The sequence below is a fragment of the Helianthus annuus genome, chromosome 8 (assembly GCF_002127325.2).
Source record: "Helianthus annuus cultivar XRQ/B chromosome 8, HanXRQr2.0-SUNRISE, whole genome shotgun sequence".
Lineage (NCBI taxonomy): Eukaryota > Viridiplantae > Streptophyta > Magnoliopsida > Asterales > Asteraceae > Helianthus > Helianthus annuus.
In genome coordinates, this window is record NC_035440.2 from 40,058,143 (window position 1) to 40,071,323 (window position 13,181).

The 13,181-nt window shown below is 35.9% G+C and overlaps 1 long non-coding RNA gene across 1 annotated transcript; it reads right to left on the minus strand.

Annotated features, from left to right (window-relative positions):
- Positions 1-10,440: 10,440 nt before the first annotated feature.
- Positions 10,441-12,299, minus strand: LOC110871048. Its single transcript, XR_002553445.1, has 2 exons — positions 12,211-12,299; positions 10,441-10,538 (listed from the first exon to the last, which is right to left on the minus strand). It is a non-coding gene; the product is annotated as an uncharacterized LOC110871048 (long non-coding RNA).
- Between the last annotated feature and the right edge of the window lie 882 nt (positions 12,300-13,181).

Consider the following 13,181-nt stretch of genomic DNA (forward strand, 5'->3'; position numbering starts at 1 on the left):
TCTCTTCCTTGTTACTCTTTTATGCCCACATCCACGTACCCAAAGGAATGGAAAAAATAGATTCATCTTTGTGTTACCCTCCTTGATACCCGAGCCCCTTCCATTGAGGGACTCTGCTGCAGCTATTGACGATGGTGTTCCCGTTCTTTCGGCGACTGAGACTGTTCTATGGAAGAAGATGTATGAGCATCCTACAAGAGCTTTTAACTTCCCAGAAGGGATCCTTGCCATAGGGGGACTGAGCCCCTTGTATCCGATTCGTCCAAAGGCCTTTCATGAGAACAAAGGTAATTCCTTGTTTTTGCATGGTTGTTGATGCCGAAAAGAAACTTTTGGAGAGGGAGGTACGTCCCCTTTTACTCCCTCTTCCCCCTTTCCTTTTTTTATAAACCCCTTTTCTTTTTTTAGTATGTTGGGGCACGACTGGATCAAAGGGAGAGAGCCTGGGAGCGGGAGCGGGGTGCATGGCTAACTGAGAAGGAGCGTTTGCTTGTGGATGTGAAACATTACAAAGAGGTTGCCTCCGTTTCTGCCGCGGATCTTGATGTTTTATATGCTGACTTGGGGATCGCTCAGGAGGATAGCCAGAAGCTAGCCACTGAACGCCATTGGTTGTTATCTCAAGGGTTTGGGCTTTTCCTCTCTGCCTTTTCTCAGTCTAAGGAATTCAAAGGCAACCTTGAGAGGATTTACAGGGCCTACAGGGACAAGCAGGTCTGAAAGATGGGTATTCTTATTACTCTCAAGGTTTAAAGAGGAAAGAGACCCTCCACTATAATTCTAAGGCTAAGAAGCATCTGGCCAAACTTGATGAAGAATTTAGTGGCAAAACCTCTACTCTCATTGCCAAAATCATTGATAACCCGTTGATGTCCCTGGACGAACTTAAGTTATTGCTTGAATCTGCTGGTCCTTCTTCCCCCAAGTCCCAGTCTGGAGATGATTCTCCGTAGTCGTTTCAAAACAATAACTTCGATATGGTTGTAACTAACATTTAACTTGTTGAACTTTAGATACTTGACTCTTGTATCAGGGGCCTTTGTTGTGACACTTGCTCCTTTTCAACCATTTTACAATCCCGAACAATTTTGAATCCAATGAAATCTTGTGTTTCATTTCCAGGATTGTATATTTACATGTGACATTTGCACGTTTTAATCCTTGTTCAATTTCAAACTCTCAAACCTTTTCTGGAAGTGAAATCGTAAACTGTTATACAAAACATAATCATTTTAACGCGACGTACACTCCAGAACAAGGACATAAGCTAAACATACCCTAAATACCCTTTATATAACTTAGATATAAGTTTTGAAGGGTTCGTTATGGCAAAAACATGCTTATTCGAGCTCAGGGACTATTTGCGACAAACTGCGAAAGTCTGCCGATTCTCGTATTTATGAATACGGAACACGTACGCGCATCCAAAAATTTTGTAATCATTAAAATCTTCTATTTTATTGATAAGATGCAAAAATACCATTCATTGCGCAATTTTGGTCGTTTTCGCGTTCGTTAAAGTGTTCATCGTAATTAAGTGAAAGACGCAATCGTACAACCGAACGGACTGACATCCACGACACTTTCAGACAAACTCCAAGTTACATATACGTTAACACCTTTATGGAGCCTTAATATTAGGTTAACGGGTGTTAAAGGTGACAAAACGCGACGAAACACGCGCAGGGACCAAAATTTCCAAAAATTAAACAACTTCTGGTGGTTCAGCCAGGAGGGTCGCGACAGGTAAAGGGGTCAGCTCCGCATGTCACTTGAGTAGTCGTTGTAACCAGATTCTGGACAACACCTAGTTTTGTTGTCTTAGAGCCCAAGATCCGTGTTTTCCAAGCTCTAGCCAGATCTTAACACGTTTTAGGACATGTGGAATGATCTTACAATGATCCATGGCACTTGTAATGACCAAATTAACCCTCTACAACCATAAATAGCAAGCATTTTCTTCACTTCAACTTGCTCATTCCATACTTTCTTCTCCCATCTTCTTGGAGCTTGCTTCCATCCTTTCGAGGCCTCCTACCTACGATCTTAAGTGTTACCAAACACAAGTAAGTTCTCATCCTAGTCTATTTCAATTATTTTAGCTATTTTGAGCTAAAAGTCAAACAATTTGACTTACTGTTTGACTTTCGGTTTTGACCATAATTGGTCAAGTCAAAGTTTAATTGAAATTTGAAACTTGATCGTAATCATGAAGGTTATAATCCCTTGCGATTATACCTACTGATTACCAAGTTTACTAGTCGAAGTGACAAGTTAAAGTTTCGGTAAAAAATGCACATTTTGTGCATTTTACGACGTAACTATTTTCGAGTATCAAAACATCAAGTTTTGATACCAAATCAGTTTTACAACTTAGTTAGAGATGTTTTGACATGTCTAACTCGTCACTTCTAGTTTAGTGCTTTATTAGGGTCGTAAGTCGAGCGGTCTTGACCACCGCTTTGACTTTCGAATCTGACCCGTTTGGTCGATCTTAGGATCTGATCAAACATATTAGTGACCATAGTTATATAGGGAATAACCCTCTGAGATTATACCTTATGGTCACATTGTTTGGTTAGTGTTATAATAAGTCGATTGTTATATGCCTAAAATTGACCAAAATGCCCTTTTTGTGCATAAATCCTTTTTAAGCATATGTAACCAACTTTTTGACATATAAGACTTATCATACGACTAGTTTGACCATCCAAATGCGTATTTACGTAAATGACACGTTAAAGTAGCGTAAACTACCTTAACGGGTCATAACGAGTCAAAAGCACTTAGGTTTCATTCCAAATCAGAATGTTAAGTTTAGTAAACCATTTCATATTGTTTTATAAAACCTCATTCTATCTGATTCCTCGATTTATGTCCCGTTACACTAACATAGTATCCGATACACAAGGAACCACTTCAACACTTGAACTCTTGATCCTTTGAGCGTTGTTTTATCATTTGAGCAAGACTTAAACGCAACCCAAAGTGAGTACATAGTTCCCCTCTTTTACGTTTTCAAATGTTTTGGGTGATTCATATGTGTAACCAATTTATTTTCAAATGTATGGCATATATGTGTTTACTAAGTGTTTTTGCGTATTACTCCGAATATGCAAACACGATGATTGAGAACACGAACCAAATCCTTATAGTATCTATCTATCTTTATAATTAGATTCTTATAGGATACTTGAAGTACTGTCTTAAATCTTTCTATCTTCATTGTGAGATTTCTAAGAAGTGCTTTACACGACGATGGTTATTGTTTATGTGTAGAGATTGTTGGTGATTTAGATAACGAAACTAGAGTAATACAATAAGGACATGGTGGATACGCCGCTGGTACATCCTATATTTAAGTGTGCTTATTGTATTACCCTTCGTGGCATTATCCTGAATCACCATTAGGATTTAGGATGTTGTGATTCAATGATTCAATGTGACCAAATCAAATCCTTATGGCATCTATCTATCTTCATAGTTAGATTCTTGCGGGATGTTTAAAGTGCTAATTTGGAGTCCATGTTTGGATTCTTTATGTACTTTAATGCGTATGTTATTATTCATTGTGACCAAAACCGGATCCTTGTAGTATCTATCTATCTTCATAGTTAGATACTTGTGGGATGTTTAAAGTACAATTGAAGTCCTTGATTGGATTCTTTGTGTACTTTAATACGTGTTTACATGTTGATGACCAAGTTGATGATTATGTGTTTATGTGATTAGTAGTGATTTAGATAACAGAACAAGTGTAATACCATAAAAACATGGTGGATACGCCGCTAGTACTTCCTATATATAAGTGTTCTTATTGTATTACCCTTGTAGCGTTATCCAAATCACTTTAGGATTTTTGTGTTTAGTTGATTCAAATTTTAAAATATCCAAATCTTTGTGGAATCTTTCTATTTTTAATATGTTAGATTTTAGAAGGATATCCAGAGTACTATTATAAATCCTTGATTGGATTTCTAATAATACTCTCACAAGTTTTGACCGATTTCAATGTTGTTATTATTAATTCTTGACTGGATTTCTAATAATACTCACACAATTTTATGACCAATTTCAATGTGGTAACAAATATCAAAGTACAATTTTCAACGTAACACCCCAATCGCGTAATACAACAACACACGACGGAAATATCGGGGAGTCACGTTACAAATTGCTCACAACTACTGGTACTAAATTGTTTCAATATTGTTAACATCGTTTTACAAACAAAGAACACATTTAATTGTCTTTTGATTAAGAAGTCTAAGGCCTGAATGCAGTCTTATGCGTTGCATGCTTGAATAGTTGAAAACATGAAACATATGTGAAAAATAGTCAGCATAAAAATTGTCACACCCCGACCGCGTTAAAACAACAAAACCGCGGCGGAAACGTCGAGGAGTGTTGTAACAGAATTATTGTTTCATAACCATGGATACAAAAAGTTTCGTTTTATTGATTTCATGAAGTAATTTACATTGTCTTAACACAAAACAAACAAGTTACATATCGACTATCATTGTTATTATGTCACTAAGGCCTCGTTCAGATCCTATGTGACTCATGTATCCTAGCAATCAACATCAAGTGTAACACCCTTATTATTGTTCAAAGGTTTTCGTATAATTTACGAAAACAAACGAGTAATTATGATTTCAAATACATTGAAAATACGGGTTTATTAAACTTTTTTTACAGAATTAAAACTATACAACATATTATGGGTGAGTTCGTCATTTTACATAACAACGATACAAAGTGCGGAAGCTTATATCTTGATCGTGTTTGGTTCTTCGTTGTGCTTGATCGTCCTCCGGTGCTAAAATTATACCTGAAACTCATAAAACATGAGTTGGATTAGTCATACGTAACTTAAAACGTATTTAAACGAGTCTGGAAAGCGAAACTGATTAAAATAAAATTTTTTCGCGAAAACAGGGTTTTTCGCGCCACGCGAAGGAACCCAGTTGCTCCCTCGCACCACGCGAGGGAGACCGTTTTCCAGCAGGTCTGCAGCTCAGTTCAGCTATGCCAGTTTTTACGGAAACGGCCATAACTTCTTCGTTATTGATCCGTTTTACGCGATTCTTTTTCCTACGCGTCCGTAATTTAATTCTCCATCATATGGAGTTAAAATCCAACATCCAACATAATAAATTTTGAGACTTCTAAGCCTTCGACTCGTTACCTTTTTACCGAATTTTAACCCGTTTATGCATTTTATCAAACAAACGTATTTGTTTGATCCTTATATCACATACACTTCTTTAAATTAATGTTATTTACCATTTTAGGTTCTAATAACGGGTTTATTACACAATTTAAACCCGTTTTCGCTTGTATGCTTATTTTGACCCGTTAAGGGTATTTAAGCACTTTCGAGCCTAAAATCGCTTTCGATTGCTTCTAGCATTCCATCACCACATTTCTTATCCTATAATCTCCCACCACAACTGTATTTATGATGGGTTTAATGTGGTCATCTATATAAACCAAATTTTACTTCTCGAATTATTATTTTACGGCAAAAACTCAAATAGTGCCATTTGACCAAGGATTTACATCTTTCGCTTCTTATACTTATTCTAAGTATTCATTGTATCATAAAACTCGTTTCCAAACAACCTTTAAAGGTCGTTAGCTCAATTTAGCTTACAAGGGCGTTTTGGTCAATTTTAGTCCTTCCTTTACGACGAAGGACTTTTAGATACTTGTTTGACCCAAAATCCGATCTTTTAACTATAAATCTGTTTAAAAACCATTTTGTTTCTAAAACACTACGATTATAACTTAAATTATTCGGTTTACCTTTAAGATAACCGGATATCAAATTTTGACCTTGTTTAACTCTTAGAGAACCCCAAGCTCCAAATGATAAGTTAAACCATTTTACATACCTGACTCGGATCGATGCATTAACCCGTTTTAATACCTTGATTTAGAAATCGCTAATTAATAGCGATGCAAATACCCATTTTATATAGGCTCCTGAAATCATATAACTCAACGGTAATCATTAGTCAATATTGTCAAAGGGTGATATCTTCACCTTTTGACCCTTTTGGTCTAAATATCCGTTTATCTTTGCAAGACGATATTTATTACCGTCTCATCTAATTGACTCACTACGGTTTACACCGTATGGTCGTTTACCTATAACCCATTTCTCAACTCCTTTGACCCATTATGGCTTATGCCATATGCGTCTTTCAAAAACTAATGTTTATTGTTAACGCATCACCAAATTCCTGTTTTGCCTTATTATTCGTTTTGGCTTACCTTATAGGGTAACCATAAAATTTCATCTTTCTAATCGTTATGGTATAAACGATTAATCAATTTAATCCTTTTTAAGCATCAATGTGGTTTCTTATCATTTTCACTTATATTATTCCATACAACTATATGTCGGAAACATCACTTTTCTAATGTTCGTCTATCTTATCCGAAATCAATACAACAAGATATTTTCTAGGAATTAACAAGAGTGTAAGCTTTACTTACCTCACATCCAAGAAACGTTTTCTTTTTCTTCGCATCCGATCCGTTTGACTCGCTTCTTTCTCCAAGCCTCCACCTAGCTTGTAGAGTGTCAAACTATTATCATAATCCGTAAGATGATTAGATTAGTCATCATTACTTATGACTATTTCATTTTACGGATTTCATGCCGAATCTACTATTCGATTTCATCATTGGTTAATTTGACTTTTAGGAGTCAACTACCCTTAATTATCCAATAGGCATAATTAAGTTAAATCATCATTATGATTAGAATTCGTTTTAACCCATATTTCACGTAATTAGTCAAACTAGCCAATTACGCATTTCTTTCATAAAATCTTATTTTCAACATTCATTCGGGCATTTTAACAAACACCTTGTAGGCGAGATTTTATACGCATATTTTCTCTAATCATGTTAATCATTTTAACTAAGTTTTAGTATCAAAATCATGCCTCTATGTCTAGTGTACATGAACTACACCTAGAACTAGCATCACAACATCAATGTTCATCCATTTAGCACCTTAATTCGAGTGTTCATCATATTTCTACAAAACCCATTTAACACATGATAGGGTAATTATCAAATCCCTAGTTTGGGCCTCAGTTCATCAAGTTTTCAACTAGGGTTTGTTTCTAAACGAAGATTTCATCATAATAACACTAATATACATCAACATTCATCCCAGATTTTCGATTATGATTGTTCATCATAATCTCAAAGTATCACCAAATTACAAAATTTGACATACCTTTCGATCCTCTTGACTTGGTGATCGTTTATACGCGTTCATGCATTGATTTGGTCTTGAATTGATCCTCAATTTGGGGTTTTTAGCTTGAACAAGGGTGGAACCCTTGTTTTCCTCTCCCTGGTCATACGAACACACACACACACTTAGTGTGTGTGTGGTATTTTATTTCTTGTTTTATTAAAACAAGTTTGCCACTTGACCCTAATAGCCCTTCTTGTTTTATTTTGATCAATTGAAACCCTAACTCATTATTCATCACTTAATTACATATTATTAACTAGGTTAATTATTCCTAGTTAATTTAATGGGTTCGGGAAGTCATAACCCGTTTTACTTTAAGTCCCGTTAAATCGGGCCTTTTATCAATTCTATTTTCCTGAAAGCTCTTATTCACTTTTAATTAATATTAGGATTATTCACTTGATTCCTAATATTTTCTGGTTTACTTTTACCACTAACGGTACTTTCCCCGTCTTTAGTATTAACGGGGTTTAATTACCAAACCCGTTTTCGGGGTGTTACAAGTCTACCCCCCTTAAAGAGGTTTCGTCCCCGAAACCTTATTTACGTAGTTCATTGATTTAATCAAACGAACCTAGTTTCGTTTTCAAGGCATCCATTCCTTTTGGTTAAAAGTTTTCACTTTTATATTGACGCGTGCGTCTTTCATGTGTAAGGCCTCGAGGGCCGTTACTTTCAGCTTGTATCCTTTATTTTTATCGACCGAGTTGTCACATGTCCGCTTAGTCTCATTAGTCTGTTAACAGGTTTATCACGCGCTTGTCTTACATTAACAAGCGTTTTGTATTCGTCATGACATTTTCTTAACTTTGAATAGTTTTGCCGGCTAGCCTAATTTGCCACCGTCACTTCATACCCCTTCACACGGGTATACTACTTTGCCATCTCCGGCCTTATGTGTGTTCAAGATTTTCTAAACCATCTCATACTACTTATGTTTGTTAAAACATTGCTTTTGACTAAAAACTAAATTTTTAGTTTACATTTTCTCCTTGTCTTATATCTTTTTCTCGTGTCTAGGAATTATCGTTTTAAGTTTTATTCCTGACCGTTATTATTTTACACGGAGAATTGTAACCAGTTTCCCTTGCTTTACAATATTGACCCATAGGTTTCTTCACTTAGCCTCATGGGCTATTTCTTTATATGTTTCACCTTTTAAGGTAAGATCCAACAGTTCATCTCTTTCTATTTATGACCCAACGGTTTCCTTGGTCTCGTAGACCTTATCACTACATTTTATCCCGTAGGTTATGATGATCCCGTAGATCATCTTTTATTCAAGTCTTTATTCAAAGGTATATATATTTATATACGTATATGGCATTAAGGCACCCTTTTATGTTCAAAATCATTTATTTTTGGCTTGGTATTTCCTTTGACCTTGACCGTAGTCTAAGGCCACATTCGTTTTCTTTCGGACAAATTTTCTGACTTTATGACTTCTCACGTCATTTATGCATCGCTTCATCTTATGCTCACCACTATCCAGTTTACATATATTCGTATTTGATCATGTCCCATTACCGGGCTCATTATTCTTTTTCTTTTAACGCTACCTTTATCCCGCTTGCGTTTACTCATGCCGTTCGGCATGACATTATATTCGACCCGTTCAACTTTAAAATAGTCGAACATAATTTATTCAAATTTTCTATTTACGTTATCTTGTCGTCTTTTAGTTATGACTCAAAACCCGAGTCTTTTAACTTTCCATCCGAGTCCCCATCTCTCGGTCTACGCATGCGTTTAATTCTTACCCATCAACCGGGTGTTTTACCGAAGTCGTTATTATTGCAACCCTCCCGGTATGCATTAAGACCTCGTTTCATTTTTATATTCCGACTTTGTCCTCGAGTTTGACGTTTTACAAAAACGACCTGTTTAGAGACATATTTGCATTTTCCGGGTTCGAGTGTAAGTACACTCCCTCCCAATGCATATCTTGATCATTCTACTTGTTTATATTCTTCGGGTTCGAGTGTAAGTACACCCCCTCCCAATACATGTCTACATCATGTTACATGTTTGCATTTTCCGGGTTCGAGTGTAAGTACACCCCCTCCCAGTGCGTACCTTGATCATTTCACATGTTTGCATTCTCTGGGTTCGAGTGTAAGTACACCCCCTCCCAATACGTACCTTAATCAATGTACATGTTTCTTTGTCCCTTCACTCGGGCTCATTATCCTAATGTAATACGCTTCCGTCACCCGGCTGTGCGTTTACATTATTACCAAATATTTTACTCATTTGATTCATTTGGGTACTTTTTAATTTGTCCCACTCACCCCGTCCTTACTACATCGGATGTAAGCATGTCCATCATAAAAAGTTCATGGTATCATGTGTTCACTACCTACTTGGCCAGAGTAGGCGATCAACACATGACATACATGACCCTTTTATAACTTTCACATCACACCCCATGTAAGTAACACCTCTATCTATTTCTCTTGGAAGCAATATCCTGGATAGGTATTCTATTCAGGTTTTTCCAAGTTTTCAATCTACATATGCAACTATCAGTTTCTACGTATTTGTTGCATATTTCTATTCATGCCATAATTTAAACGTGCACCTGGTAAATGCTTGCCCTAACGGGCTTTCTTGCCATTACTTATTTGTGATCGTTACGCGATTTAGTTCCTTGATGAGTATGCTCTTCTTGTCATATCTCGGACCGTTCCATCATCATATCCACCATTCATTCAACTCTCGTCATCTTCAGACGCGAATGTCCTTCAATTAAAACATTCATAAGAGTTAGTAATGTCAACTTCAATAATCACCCGTATTATAATACAAGGCTTTTTCTACTATACGCGTCAACGCGCGTATTTTCGTCAACCATATCAATCATTTTAATTGGGGTAACATGTATCACGCGATAGCCCTATGTGTTGTTTACAACATGTTAAACTATTAACATACATGTACTTACCGGATTTGCGATCAAGCCTGGAACCGAACACTTTATTCTTTTAACCTTGAGCTCTGATTACCAACTTGTAACACCCTTATTATTGTTCAAAGGTTTTCGTATAATTTACGAAAACAAACGAGTAATTATGATTTCAAATACATTGAAAATACGGGTTTATTAAACTTTTTTTACAGAATTAAAACTATACAACATATTATGGGTGAGTTCGTCATTTTACATAACAACGATACAAAGTGCGGAAGCTTATATCTTGATCGTGTTCGGTTCTTCGTTGTGCTTGATCGTCCTCCGGTGCTAAAATTATACCTGAAACTCATAAAACATGAGTTGGATTAGTCATACGTAACTTAAAACGTATTTAAACGAGTCTGTAAAGCGAAACTGATTAAAATAAAAATTTTTCGCCAAAACAGGGTTTTTCGCGCCACGCGAAGGAACCCAGTTGCTCCCTCGCGCCACGCGAGGGAGACCGTTTTCCAGCAGGTCTGCAGCTCAGTTCAGCTATGCCAGTTTTTACGGAAACGACCATAACTTCTTCGTTATTGATCCGTTTTACGCGATTCTTTTTCCTACGCGTCCGTAATTTAATTCTCCATCATATGGAGTTAAAATCCAACATCCAACATAATAAATTTTGAGACTTCTAAGCCTTCGACTGGTTACCTTTTTACCGAATTTTAACCCGTTTATGCATTTTATCAAACAAACGTATTTGTTTGATCCTTATATCACATACACTTCTTTAAATTAATGTTATTTACCATTTTAGGTTCTAATAACGGGTTTATTACACAATTTACACCCGTTTTCGCTTGTATGCTTATTTTGACCCGTTAAGGGTATTTAAGCACTTTCGAGCCTAAAATCGCTTTCGATTGCTTCTAGCATTCCATCACCACATTTCTTATCCTATATTCTCCCACCACAACTGTATTTATGATTGGTTTAATGTGGTGATCTATATAAACCAAATTTTACTTCTCGAATTATTATTTTACGGCAAAAACTCAAATAGTGCCATTTGACCAAGGATTTACATCTTTCGCTTCTTATACTTATTCTAAGTATTCATTTTATCATAAAACTCGTTTCCAAACAACCTTTAAAGGTCGTTAGCTCAATTTAGCTTACAAGGGCGTTTTGGTCAATTTTAGTCCTTCCTTTACGACGAAGGACTTTTAGATACTTGTTTGACCCAAAATCCGATCTTTTAACTATAAATCTGTTTAAAAACCATTATGTTTCTAAAACACTACGATTATAACTTAAATTATTCGGTTTACCTTTAAGATAACCGGATATCAAATTTTGACCTTGTTTAACTCTTAGAGAACCCCAAGTTCTAAATGATGAGTTAAACCATTTTACATACCTGACTCGGATTGATGCATTAACCCGTTTTAATACCTTGATTTAGAAATCGCTAATTAATAGCGATGCAAATACCCATTTTATATAGGCTCCTGAAATCATATAACTCAACGGTAATCATTAGTCAATATCGTCAAAGGGTGATATCTTCACCTTTTGACCCTTTTGGTCTAAATATCCGTTTATCTTTGCAAGACGATATTTATTACCGTCTCATCTAATTGACTCACTACGGTTTACACCGTATGGTCGTTTACCTATAACCCATTTCTCAACTCCTTTGACCCATTATGGCTTATGCCATATGCGTCTTTCAAAAACTAATGTTTATTGTTAACGCATCACCAAATTACTGTTTTGCCTTATTATTCGTTTTGGCTTACCTTATAGGGTAACCATAAAATTTCATCTTTCTAATCGTTATGGTATAAACGATTAATCAATTTAATCCTTTTTAACCATCAATGTGGTTTCTTATCATTTTCACTTATATTATTCCATACAACTATATGTCGGAAACATCACTTTTCTAATGTTCGTCTATCTTATCCAAATCAATACAACAAGATATTTTCTAGGAATTAACAAGAGTGTATGCTTTACTTACCTCACATCCAAGCAACGTTTTCTTTTTCTTCGCATCCGATCCGTTTGACTCGCTTCTTTCTCCAAGCCTCCACCTAGCTTGTAGAGTGTCAAACTATTATCATAATCCGTAAGATGATTAGATTAGTCATCATTACTTATGACTATTTCATTTTACGGATTTCATGCCGAATCTACTATTCGATTTCATCATTGGTTAATTTGACTTTTAGGAGTCAACTACCCTTAATTATCCAATAGGCATAATTAAGTTAAATCATCATTATGATTAGAATTCGTTTTAACCCATATTTCACGTAATTAGTCAAACAAGCCAATTACGCATTTCTTTCATAAAATCTTATTTTCAACATTCATTCGGGCATTTTAACAAACACCTTGTAGGCGAGATTTTATACGCATATTTTCTCTAATCATGTTAATCATTTTAACTAAGTTTTAGTATCAAAATCATGCCTCTATGTCTAGTGTACATGAACTACACCTAGAACTAGCATCACAACATCAATGTTCATCCATTTAGCACCTTAATTCGAGTGTTCATCATATTTCTACAAAACCCATTTAACACATGATAGGGTAATTATCAAATCCCTAGTTTGGGCCTCAGTTCATCAAGTTTTCAACTAGGGTTTGTTTCTAAACGAAGATTTCATCATAATAACACTTATATACATCAACATTCATCCCAGATTTTCGATTATGATTGTTCATCATAATCTCAAAGTATCACCAAATTACAAAATTTGACATACCTTTCGATCCTCTTGACTTGGTGATCGTTTATACGCGTTCATGCATTGATTTGGTCTTGAATTGATCCTCAATTTGGGGTTTTTAGCTTGAACAAGGGTGGAACCCTTGTTTTCCCCTCCCTGGTCGTACGAACACACACACACACACACTTAGTGTGTGTGTGGTATTTTATTTCTTGTTTTATTAAAACACGTTTGCCACTTGACCCTAATAGCC